Below are 13,601 nucleotides of genomic sequence, written 5' to 3' on the forward strand. Positions count from 1 at the left end.
TTTCTGAGTGCAATATCTCCCACTTTAAGATTTGAACATTTTGTCTCAGCTTAGAAAGACATACTTCCTGCCTTAAGATACTGAATGCCCATTTAATGGTGCATAATGGTGGTTTTAAGAGGTTAACTTTTAGACTGTGCTGCTTTTATTGTGCTCTGCTATTAGCAGTGAAGCCCTATAGCCAAAATGTATGTACACGATCCAATGACTGCACTTAAATACTGTCTTAATAGTATTTATTAATCTGATATTCCTATAGTTCCAGATAATATCTAGTAAAGCAGTAAGCAGTCTTTAAATAATTCATTGCAGTGCTCTTATTTTTCCATTTGCTGCTGTCACTACTTATGTAAGTATCTATTGAATTATATCGGTCATAAGGAAGTCTATCTGCAAGTACTTGTTTAATGCTTTCCTTTTTGTTCTGGGAATCTGATAAAGAAAAAGCAAATCAAGTCATTGTTGCTGACTAGCCATTTGAAGCAACAATTATGTTGAAACTGGAAGGAAGTAAATGTTAATTATGGCAGTGTGGACAGAAAAAGATTATTGGAATAAGGTAAGGCGCCATAGAAGTTAGCAAGGCCTAATAAATCTTGTAGTTTGAAGCTTGCATAAGGTGAAATATTAAAGAAATTAAATTAAAAGAAAACTTGTATTGTAAGTGCCCAATTATACAATGACCTCCCCATCAATGTTCTAAAACGTGCACGCTGATTGGTCAGCATGCCTGTTGTAAATCAGACTTATACTAATGGAAAAAGGTCCAGTCGCCCAGACTTTTTCCATTAGTAAATGTCTTTTTTTAAGACAGCAACAGAGAACGGAAGAGCTCCATTGCTGTAATCTCGCTATGTTAAACGGGTTTAACATAACGAGATAGCTTAAAAAAAGCAACGGAAATCTTCCTTTCTCTGTTGCTTTTTTTTAAAGCTAGCTCGCTATGTTAAACTCGTTTAACTTAGCGAGACACTTTTAAAAAGCAACAGAGATCTTCCTTTCTCCATTGTTTCCACACACACAGCTCTGATGTACTGCATAAGCATATGCATGTGCAGTACATCAGAACTGCCACAGAATACCGGACACCTGCGGAAGGGCAGCACGGAGGCATTATACAATGCCATTATTTAAGAAAAGTAAGTATTTTTTTTCTTAAATAATGTCAATGTATAATAGCAATAACCCACTTCTGGGTGTGGGTAATGCTGGATTTACCCACGGTTGTCTTTGTTTGGCCACTTGGGCTTCGCCCTCGTGACCAAACCACACCAACCGTGGGTAAATCCTGCATTACCCACACCCAGGTGTGGGTTATTGCTTAAGTAAGACATCCAGTACAATCACGATAATTAAAGGGATCCTGCATTTACCTACTTAGTACAGAGTGGTAATTGAGGAATTTCTGTCAGCAGTAGCAGCTGAAAATTGTTAGGATTATAAAGAATATAATGTTTGTGACAATATTTGCTTAAGAATTTGTGTGTATATCGGGTGCACATTCAGACCTCCAGAAAGATGCAGTGAGATCATCAGGAGATGAACTAGTGGAAAACATCAGAATTGGTATGCAGGGTAAATGAAAATAAATGAAAGCTTTCTTCATGAAACCATGTATAGTGTCATATGATGAACATTCAAAGCCAGAAGGGGGATCTTTTTCAACATACCTATGAGACTGATCAACAGATGAAGTCAAGAAACTCTCAAATACTTTGGGGATATGGACATGAGGAGCCATAACTGCAAATGATGGGAGTAAGTGTGCATCTAGAGAGAGAAAGAGATGTAGTATATTTAATTAAAATCATGTTCCCTGAAATGATTTGCAAGGTGTTCTTTCATTAATTGTCAGTTAACGGACACATAACACTACCAACAACAGTAAAAATCCTATAGAAAAAGTACTGATAGCAGGGCAGACCCCCTTGCCAGAACAGGCTTTACACAGCTTACAGTTTAAGTGCAGCAGACTTTCTACAACTCTATTGTTTCTACATGTAACTGTAGGATTATCTCAGGGTCTTATCTCACTAGGGAAAGAGGACATGTGAAGTTCTGTGTCTGTCAGAACTTTGAGTAACTGAGTCAGTTTGATCATTAGTTTATTTTTTGGGGAAAAAAAGAAACTTTAGGCAACACTAAGAAGCAATCCAGCATAACCACATTTTACATAAATGAGTGAAACAAACATGATGGTTTTCTAGCCTACAATGCAGTATTGCCTGCAGTCACCTGCTACTCCAACAAGAGTGTCTTTGTGGTTAAATATTTTACAAAAAATCATTTTATAGAACTGCTATGAAGACATCAATAAATCTCATGGGATGTGTAAGGCCAATCTAACACCAAATGGGATAGTTAATTCAAGCACCGAAAAGGAAATTGGCCCACAAGGGCAGCTAACCTAGTACTTATCTATGAACCTACAAGGCTTTTTTACCTCTTTTGATGAGAAACAATTTTCTGTGTTAATTTATTGAGCAGATAGTTGACTAGTAAAACAGTATATCCAGGGATATGGTCTAACGAATTTTGAAATGTGAACATACCATCTGATATGGCAAGCATTAAATTAACGGAGAACAGTCCGGGCAAAGATGAAACTACTCATTAACTTGGTAAACTAAAACAAATGAAGTTTAGTTTAAAACTAGGCATGTAAAAGATGGAGAAGAAATAGACCAGATCTTTGCATCTTTGTCAGAAATTATTTCTGGTTGTACTGTTTACATTGGCTATCAGAAGTCAGTCTAAAATAATGTACTGCAATCAATATTATGACTCCAGTGCTAGAATGTCCTCATCAGTAATCCATCTAAATGCATAATGGATTCTAAATCTGCTAGCTCTCTCATGTATTCATAGAACATTTATTAATCAATTATGATGCTTTTGCAGCCTGTGATAATGAAGGAATATTCCAGATCCATGCTTTTGCTTAGAAAACGTAATTACATTGATTCATGGAAATGTATGCATGGTTCTTTACAGGCTGCCAGTAACTTTGCATTCAGCATCATATCCTGTTAATGATAAGCCTGTTGCGCTGTCAAGAGAAAACTGACATTTAATATTTCCTAAACATAAAATCACTGAACTGCAGATGTATTCTAATCTCATTTTAGAGAAAATAGGTGACAAACACCATGATGTGCTTGACAGAACATATAGATATATGTTGGAGGATGCAAGCAGCCTAACTTTACAGTTTTACTGTCTTTTCTTAGAAGATGATTTCTTTTAATTATAACTAGATGACTCGCTGAGACCTGCGAAAGCAAAGTTTCACTTGTCTGAAAATTTTACCTATTCCAAGGTTTGTGATATTGGAGTATGGTATGTTAATTAAGAGGTGTAGGGGCAAAGCCACTGCACAGGAGTTAGACTGCTTTGCCAATGCATATTACCAAAAGCCATAGTTTATTTTAACAAATTCAGATTTTGATTTAGTTTTTTTTTTTAAATGCAGTCGTATGCAAACAGCAATAAGTAACACCTACAAGTATTTACTTCATTCATTCATTCATTCAAGTTTTACCTGGGGAAGCCCAGGAGGCAAAAGGGACCTGTAGTCAGGAAACACTGTCCAGTTAAGTGACTTGTTCAGTGTCCCAGATTTCTAGGTAGTCTGAGGGAGACAAACCCACAACTATAGAAAGAAGCTTGGTGACTTTTGATGGCTGTTATCCTTTGTGTTACTTATTTTGAAGCTTGGCAGTTTATAAACTATTAGATTATCAGCAGTTTCATGTTATTTTGTAACCATTTTTGCAGCCATATAGTTGTATGCATTACAAATAGACCTTTACTGTAAACACAGCTCAGAAATATGGAATGCAGTGACTGAGGTTTGATGGCAAAGGTGGTGTTATGTTAAGGCGGTCAGCGTCCTTCCCCAGCTCTGTGAAGAATGGGCATCTAGGAAGGTTTCACCTTCTAACCAGAACAATCTCCCAGTTAGTATCAGGAAGGTAATTTCTGCTTTCCAAGTCAAAGTTTAAGCGGCACAGTTGGCTGCATTTAACTTAACCAAACTTTTGGTATTATTTTGTTAGCAAAAATATGTCTCATATTCATCACATTAGTTTTTTCATCAGGTTGTTGCCAAGGTTTGTAGTAGAAAAGGTTTTCTGGACCAGTTCACTTACTAAGCTAACAAATAAACCATCAGTTAAATAACAACTGTACTAAATAAATACATGCATTTTGCTAGGCACACTTTGTATTCTCAGAAAAATCACATTTCCCTAATGTGGTATAAGAATGCTATGTGAAAGACCTTTCAGACAGATGCATATTCTGGTAGGCTGTCACTTTAGCACAGAGTGTTATGGTTTTTAATTGTTAAGGAAGTTTTATCCTGTAGTCATAGGTTGTATTTCTTCAGCCTGCATTTGCAAACTGTTTTATCAGTGCAGTAATACCTCCACCATGGAAGATTATCTTGACCGGATCTCCACTAATTTATATCAAGAAACAATAACCCTAGACAGTGTAAATATACACTGGATCACCATTAACTAATAATTGAACAAATGGCTTAGAATTGTATGGCTTTACCCAACTTTTCAGTACCCCAACAAGATATAATAAACGCACACAAAGAGACTCTACCTTAGACTGGATTCTTGCATGCCACTCAAACACATACGTATACCACGGTACACTGTTAAATTCACTCTGTGACCACCTAGCAAGCTAGCTAATCAGACAGCAAACCAAAATCTCTTCAAAGCACAATTTTAAGGATGTAAACAAACTATCAAAATTCAACACCAATTATTTTGTCTTTGCCTTACATCGTCATCATTGGATTATATGGAAAAAACTGCTCTTAGTTGAAGCTGTCTCAGAAATAAACAAAACCTCCCTTGATGTAACAAACTTGCCTCAATCTGGACTTAACAAATTAAATCTAATCCTTTTTCTTGGCTACCGGAGACCACCAAACATATTAGGAAAGATAGAGAGAAACCCTGGAAAACATGGCTACACAGTAAAACTCCCATGAACTCGCAGCAACTTAGACCAGAAAGAAACCAAACTAGAAGAAACCAAGTCAAACGTCAAGTTGAGGAATGAGAGAAAAATCCTTCTATACGAAACACCAAGATAAATTCAAGTTTGTCTCAAAACTATTTTGGGCTTTAATCACAAACCTACTAAAACCAGGCAAAATAACCAAAACAGCTGTCCACCCTCTCCAGAATGAAATCCCTGTCTCCCAGTTTAACTGCCATGCTATTGAAACAGTAACCTTCCTTTTCACTAGTACCTCCATTACCAACCCACCGACTGAAACACAAATGCCTAGCTAAAAACGTATTTTAATTTTGTCCTGTCTCCACCACCACCTTTATCAAAAAACTTCACCATAAATTAAATCCTACCACTCTAACCCTGATAACCTTCCTTTAGGATACATAAAATTGCAGCAGATACAGTAGCACTTCCAGAGTCTATACTGATCAGTCACTCATTACCTGAACTCTGGAAAGAAATCCTATGTTGTATCCCTACAAAAGGGAGTCTATTCCACTGACCAGTCCAGCAATATGCCCATTGCAATGTTGTTTCCCCTATTAAACATTTTGGAAAAATGCATCCACTCTCAACTTAAGTTCATTCTTGGACACAGGCTGCTCTCCCCAATGCGATATGGTTTCAGGCCATTTTACATCACCTTTACGGCACTACTGAGTTTTATCAGAACACTAAACGGCTATAGACACTTGGGCAACTTGGTGTCTGCTGTCTTCCTTGACCTGTGAAATATCTTCAGTATTGTTTGCATATAAAACCTCTACATAAACTTACTCTACTAGGCCTCATTGACTTTGCTTTAAAATGGTTCCATAGTTACTTCACTTTGTGAAGTAAGAGATCGAGGACTCCTTTATTTCCCGTTCTCCCTTTGTGTTCTGTACTAGGGCAACTACTGTTCAATCTTGTCCTAAAAGATTTACAGTCAGATCCTATGCATGCCTCTCTAGTTTTAATATGCAGACAAATCTACAGTAATATGCACAAAGAAAAGTCTGTCTGCTCTGCAACAGCTAACTCATCAGTCTATCATTTCCTTAAAAACCTGGCTTGATGACTCACAACATCTCATTAACACAAGGAAAAATATATTGCTGTTCTTTAACAGCTTAGCACCCCGAAACATTAGTTTACTATAACATCAAACAATACAAAAATTTAATTAGTGATGCACAAAATACTGCTAGGATTTTACTGTAGCTGACCAAATGTATTTCACAAGTAATAAAATAACACACCAAAAAATAAGTCGTCTGTACAAGGCTAAACATTTCGTTCCTGCTCCTGACCCTCCTCTGTATCTCTCCACTTCTAACAGACATCCTACATAACTCTACAGCTGCAACAGTGTTATAATATAACAGCTAAGTTTGCTACAAGTATGCCTCATACAGCCTGTCATTGCTTGTCTCAAAAAAAAAAAAAAAAAAAAACTTGCTGCATACATCCTTAGTCATGCACAGCTACAGGTACCCTACAAAATACTTCAAAAACCTGAATGACGTCTGAGTCTAGCTTATCTTATTTCACGTTACTCTCAAAGTAGAGATCCATTGTCCAGTGATAAAGTGCTCCTTACTGCAACTAAATAAACATAGCACTTGATACAGTACTCAAACTGAATCTCCGGGAAAAGGAACTCCTTGCTTCCTATTTATGGCAAATAGAAACTCTACATTAGGGTAAAGGACTGAACCAGTATCTTAAACTTGCTTGGCTCTGCATGTGTCACAACAGGCTAAATTCATCCAAACTGGTTCAAAGGACAGAACATATCCTTGTATCATATAAGATATTTTTATACTACTTTTGTGACTGTATGTCATTAACTTACACAGATTTACCAAGGGTATACCTAAATATTATATTTATTTTTCCATTAATTTTATGTATTCTGTTGCTGTGATTTACTCATTGTTTTGCTCCTATATAAATTTTGTCTTTATAACTGTGATTGTTCATAACTGATTTCATAATCCCTTTCATAATTATTGTAATTGTTTTTGGAGCTTTTCTCCCTGGATCTCCACTGAAAAGGGATATTATGGCCAGCGGAACTTTCCTGGTCAGAAAATGCAGTAAATCAATCAGCTAGACAGTTTTCCACTGCTGCCACTGAAAATAAGCATCTGTGCTGAAACAATGCACCATTTTGAATGATGACGTGGATTCAAGGATGTACTGTGGGAGCATTTGCATAGATTGTGTACATCTGTTTACTGGCAGAGTAAGAGAGAACCTTGCCTACTTGCACACTTCTATTCTGAATGTAGAAATTACAGTATCTGAGTTTACCTGTCCCCCTTTTTTTCCATGGCGGTTATGTGGTTGTCATAGTATGATGCTGTCTTTGTGAGACTTGAATCAGCATAAGATGGTAAATCTTGTAGAAAGACATCTGTCCACCTTATTGCATTTGAGAAAACATATGATAAAAATAAACGTTTATCATAAAAAGAGAAAATATTTAAAATATTATAGTGGATGGATTTCATTTAGGTGATGGTTTATAAAAATTATCAAAAGTTGTTAGCTGTGTCCCAGTCTGTGGAACGAGATACTGATTGAATGACATCTAACTTTTCTGTATGAGATTGTACTATACAGAATATAGGGCCATGCTCTTTTTCCCACTGCAGTGCATTCCCAGAGTTGGTATATATAATTAGAAGGTATGAGGGCTGCAAAAAATACATTTTGCTATGGAGATCTTACTTGTTTTCTGTGTGTGCCTGTGCATATTTATGTGCATGAGTGAATAGTGAAATTAAGTGCGAATGTACGGGCTATATGAGGTTTAGATGAGTATTGTTTGATGGCTTAAGTGCTCATTGTATATTTTGCTGGGGTGTCCATAGACTTGTTTAAATATATGGTTGCCATTTTCTGGTTATATGTTGAGTTCATTGAAAAGTTTTTCTTAACTGACGTTTTTGCTGAGTAGTGGAATTACCGAGTGTTTATTTAGTGCAGTGCAAGTTGAACTGGGGAGTAAATGTTATTCATATTCATCACTGCTGCAGTAGCCTTATCTATATGGGTTTTATCCTGCCAAGGAAATGGACGGTCTGCTTCCAAAATGTCAGGGCACCTTCCAGGTGCCCACACTGTCAAGCAGCTTGAGCTCAGCTGACTGAAAGACAAGTTTGGGCACAAAGCCCTTCAGAGCCTTATGGTTGCTTATGAGTGCATTTCCTAGAGGTTTTTGAGGATCAACAATCAGCTTCTGCTTTTCCTTGATGGGTAGATAAGTTCCCTTTGGGGAAAAAGACTTCCATTTTCATAAATTTTGTTACTCTTCTACTACTTTCCTCTTCAGGAAAGTTATTTTAAAGCTAGTAGTGTTTAGTGGACTGTCTCAAGACTGTAATGTTTTTAAGCAGAACACTCATTTCTTTCTGTCAGCTCAAAAGTACTGTAAAAAACTTCTGTTGGTAAATTGTTTATTTTGCTGTTGTGGAGCAGCTATGGAGTTTTAAAAAGTGCTTTTTACTGTGTTTTTTTCTGTCAAAAAAGTAATATTTTGGACTTACTTTTACTGGCATTTGCTGCTTGTTTTCCCCAAGAAAGTAGTACCATTTTTGGCTTGACCATGGAACAGACTACAGGACCCATGGTTGGTCCTTCTTTCAGACACAAAAAGTATAAGTTAAGCAAACAGCCTTTGCCATCACAGCAGGCTAGCAGTTTGCTGCAGGTGGGTGACACTGCTGTGGTCATTTGTACCTTAGACCATTCATCGTTTACTTTGTATCCCTCTGGTGCAGCACCTCCAGGCACTGTGGACTGCGGGTTAGCCACATCCTCTCCAGCTGATTGAGTCCCCTCAATGGGCAAGGGAGAGACACTCTTTTCGGCCCTGGGAGAGGGAACAGGGACCATTTCCCTGTTGTGTCAGAATCCTGGACCCATTCCAGAGAAGCATCTGCAGTCACCCGTAACACAGCTGGCCCTAATTTTCCTGTGAAAAAGAAACAGAAATCCAAGCATGTATCTATCTTTTCCTGAAACTTCTTTGGATAGGAGTATTTTTCTGGGTATAGCTCAGTGGTTCCTTCAGACTACTGATCCTTCTTGTAAGGTAGTTTCTGGTAAAAGAAAGAGGCCTGAAGAGATTCAAGATTCTGAATCTGAACAAGAAAATGCAGAGAAGAGTTCACAGTTTTGTCCTCTAATTTTAGATTCCGACTCAGAAGAGATTGTGGTTTTTGATTTTTCCTGTGGGTGTTCCTCTTTCTGTGAGACTATTGCTAGAATGTTCCTTTGTTTTCAGTGGGAGAACACTGGGATTTCTTAGTCCCTCAGAAAATGAATTGTCACAGAAAAATTTTCCAGAAACTGCACCCATTCCTCCTGTCCTGACTACTTTAGAGAATGAATGTCTTACTACCTTCAAATTTTCTGATAGCCAGTTTCCCAGAAAAGAGGGTACTTGGAGACCAATTCTAGACACCTCTCATCTAAATACCTTACTGAAGGTGCCCACCTTTCAGATATTGTCCCTTCAGACTCTTTCCTCATTGCTCCCTTAGGCTTATATGGTATCTCTGGATCTCAAGGATGCTTATATCCATATCCCAATTTATCCCCTTTTCAGAAGTTTTTAAATTTCTCTGTTACTTCCTGGCATTTTCAGTTCTCTGCTCTGCCCTTTAGCCTTTTTTTTTTTTACTGTCCCAAGGATATTCATCAAATGCTTCACTCTTGCGATAACTTTTTACAGGCTTCAGGGGCAAGTATTTCCTTACTTGAATGACCTGATTCAGGCAATCCTGTCTTGAGATCCTTTTGCAAAATCTTCATTTTGCCATTCCCCTTCTATAAGCCCTGGGTTCTCAAACGGCCTCAAAGTCCTCTCTGACAACTTCTCAGGATCAGGACTTTCTGGGTTACAGGATTCAGATGATGCCTATTCTGCCATCCCTGCCTCCTCCAAATGCCTGAACTCTCATTTTCTTCTTTAAAACTCTTCTTCCTCTGGCCTCCATTATAGCCAGGGAGTTTGAGAGTTCTGGGTTTCATAGCATCCACCATTCCTATGCTCCCTTTGGCCAAACTCCACATGAGAAAGTTTCAGTGGTTTCTGAATTCAGTTTGGCTTCGACATGCACATCCTCTAGACTTTGTAGTTCCTCTCTTCCTTGTTTCAAGAAGGAACTTCACTGGTGGATCTAGCAGTTGTCTGTAAATCCAGGGCTCCATTTTCATTCCCCTCTTCCCTCTCAGGAATTGTTCACAGATGCTTCAGATGTGGAATGAAGAGTAGTATTTGACTACTGCGGGGGGGGGGGGTCACCTCTTCAGCAGAAGGAGCACATCAGTGTCCGAGATGAGAGTTCTTAGACTGGCCCTTCAGGCCTTTCATCCTTTTTTTTCCTTCTCAAGGTATTCATAGGCAATACCACAGTGATGTGGTTTTATCAACAAACAGGAAGGAACAAGATCTTACCTTCTTTGTCAATTGGTACTCCTGGTATGGGATCTTGCTGTCCAGTATTAAGGGACGCTTCAAGTGGTTTACATCCCTTCAGGTCAAAATATTGTGGCACTCTGAGTAGGTCCTTAACTTAATTCCATGAATGGATGCTTCACAGGAATGTGTTTCTGGACATTGTCCACCAGTGGGGTACTCTTCAAGTAGATTTGTTTGCCTCCCTTCTGAACAGATAACTTCCTCTATTTTGTGCCATAGTCCTAGGTCCTCTGGTGTGGAAGGTGGACATCCTCTTTTTTTTTTTTTTCTTTATGCATCTCCTCCCCTTCCTCTCATTCCAAAAGTCCTGTTCAGAATTCAACAGGGTGCTTCCAAAATGTTGGTGACTCCCTTTAGGCTGATGCGGCATTGGTGCCCTCTTCTTCTGTATTTAGCCATGGGCAGTCATCGCAAGTTACCTCAGAGTGGATCTACTCTCACAAAACAAGGGATCTTGCATCCATCACCACCTGTCCACTCTTCAACGGACAATGAGAGTGATAGGCTTTTGATTCCACAGACACCTTTTTTCTGCAGATGTGCTGATAGTCCTGCAGGAGGCCAGGAAACCTACTCCTGGGAAATCCTACTTATCCAAGTGGAAGAGGTTTTCTCTCTGGGGTCTATCTTGTAACCTGGACCTGTGGATATTCCTTTGGTTCTTTCTTATTTGTTTAAGTTGCTCAATGCTGGTTTGACCTATTATTGTATTAATGCCCACTTATCAGCTATCTATGCTTGTCTGCCTCTATCTCCCCCTCTAGCTTTTAGATTTCAGGCTAAACAGTGTCTTAAAGGCATCCTTCATATTAGACCGCCCAGAAAGCCTGTTCCTCTTCCTCCCTGGGACCTCAGTTTTGTTGTGGAGAAGTTGACCCAGGCTCCCTTTCAGCTTGCTGCTTTAGTTTCCTTGCAACATTTTTCCTGGAAGACTGTTCTTTGTTGGCCATTACTTATGACAGACAGGTGTCTGAGCATGAAGCCCTTATGGCTGTCTTCCTTTTTAGGTATTTCATAAGGACAAGGTGTCACTGCATATTGATCCTTCTTTTATGCCCAAGGTGGTTAATGAGTTGTCAGTCAGTCTATTCATTTGCCTACTTTTTCCCCTCTCCATAATCTGCAAGTGAGAGGGTGTTGCATACTTTGGATGTGCATAGACAACTCACATTTTATTTGGAGAAGACTAAGTCTATTACAAAATCTGAGCAGCTGTTTCCCTTCATCCTAGGTCCCTGGGATTAGCTGTATCCAAGCAAACTATTTCTTCTTGGATTTCAAAGGCTATTTCTTTTTGTTATACCTTTCATGTAAGAGCCTTCCTTCTTCTGTAAAGGCTCATTCTGATAGAGCTGTGGTTGCTTCTGGTGCCTTTTTCAAGTGGTTAGATATTAATTCTATTCTTGAAGCAGCTACATGTACTTTTGTGCATACTTTTACCAAGCACTACAAATTGGATGGATGGAATCTCCAGAGCTAGAGCTGCTTTTGCTAGGCCCATTTTCCATGGCTTTCTCAAGGGCTCTGCTGGTCCTTCCTCATCCCAAGTTTCTTCTTGAGCTTTGACACACTAAGTGTAAAGAATACTGTAACAGTGAATGGAAGGACATAGTACAGTTCTGTAAAATTTTACCATAACAATAGATGTCCTTTCCTTTGCTGTCGCAGTATTCACACTCTCCCTTCTCCCCTTTTTCCTTCCTTGATGTGCTGGTTACCTGTTTTTCCTTGGACTGGTGTTCTTACTGGGGCAATCCGTTATGAGGATGGTATGTTCAGACATCACCCTTATGTCCTATGCTATGCGAGGAACATGTGTGTGATGTTTGGCGTACCTTAAAACAACAGTAGACTATTGTATATTGGCCAGATGTCAGGCTGCCCAGGCGAGAATCCCAAGCATAAAGAATACTGCAACAGTGAAGTCAAGGACATCTATGTTATGGTAAGATTTTTCACAACTGTACTATTTTCAGCTGTCCTTTTAATAACTGTCCAAGGGATTTTCTTTCTCCATCTGATTTTGGTAAAAAAAAAAAAAAGAAAAAAAAATTCAGGTAAACAGATGAAATGACAAGGAGATTCCAAAAAAAAGGAAGCCTCAAACTTCCCAAAAATCAAGGACAGTCCAATGAGTCTGAATGACTTTGAGACCTTGTTACCACCCCCCCCAACCCCTTTTCTTTTCCAGGAAGTCTGACTCTTTATTTTTCTCTTTGGCAGCAAATTGTTTCGGACAAATGGGTTCTGAAAATTATTCATTAAGGTTACAGATAGCAGTGGGAGGAAATTCTTCCTTTCCAGGGGCCATGCCTCATCCTGCAGATCAGACCCCTGTTTCCACCTGTTCTTCATCACTTGCTGTCCCAAGGAGTGATAGAAACAGTTCATCCTTCCCAGATGGGTAAAGAGGTTTTAGTCCAGGATGATTCTAGTGCCAAAGAAAGAAAATGTCTGGAGGCCAATTCTGGATTCTTCCTTTCTAAACATTTTTTTCCAAATTTAAAATGTCACTTCACAACCTGTTGTTCAAGTTTTCTGGTAATACTAGACTTAAAAGATGCTACAGTACAGCCAGGAGTGAGAGAAGATAAGGAATGAAAACCCCGTTCACAAGGAGGTTCTGTCACTTATGATCAATTAAGGGGATAGAAGGCTATTTGTGTACATCATGATGAGGGGCAAATTGATTTTGGATGGGAAAGCCCCTTTCTCTTCTGATGTCATACAAGTAAGTAGTGTTTATAACCCACATGGCTAGGCTTTTCAGTTTCTTAAACAGGCATATCACCTTCAGAAAGAAAGGTGGTCAGTGTTTCAAGACTAATGTCATAATGGCAGCTGCCATCTGAGCCATCCTTGAAGATCTTGGGCTATTTTGTTGAACTTAAGATATGAAATACCCAAGAAGTCTATTAACAATTGAACATTATTGGGGAGGGGTTGACTTCAACATCTTGTATAAAAGATCATACAGTCACCAACAAGACACATTAGTTTGATCCATTTCTAATCTGTGACATACTGATAGTGAACAATTATAGTATGTAGCCGTGAATAGAACTTCAGTAATTAATAACAG

Source organism: Protopterus annectens, chromosome 9.part0 (genome assembly GCF_019279795.1).
Source record: "Protopterus annectens isolate FY-2018-M chromosome 9.part0, PAN1.0, whole genome shotgun sequence".
In the NCBI taxonomy this organism is placed as follows: Eukaryota; Metazoa; Chordata; order Ceratodontiformes; family Protopteridae; genus Protopterus; species Protopterus annectens.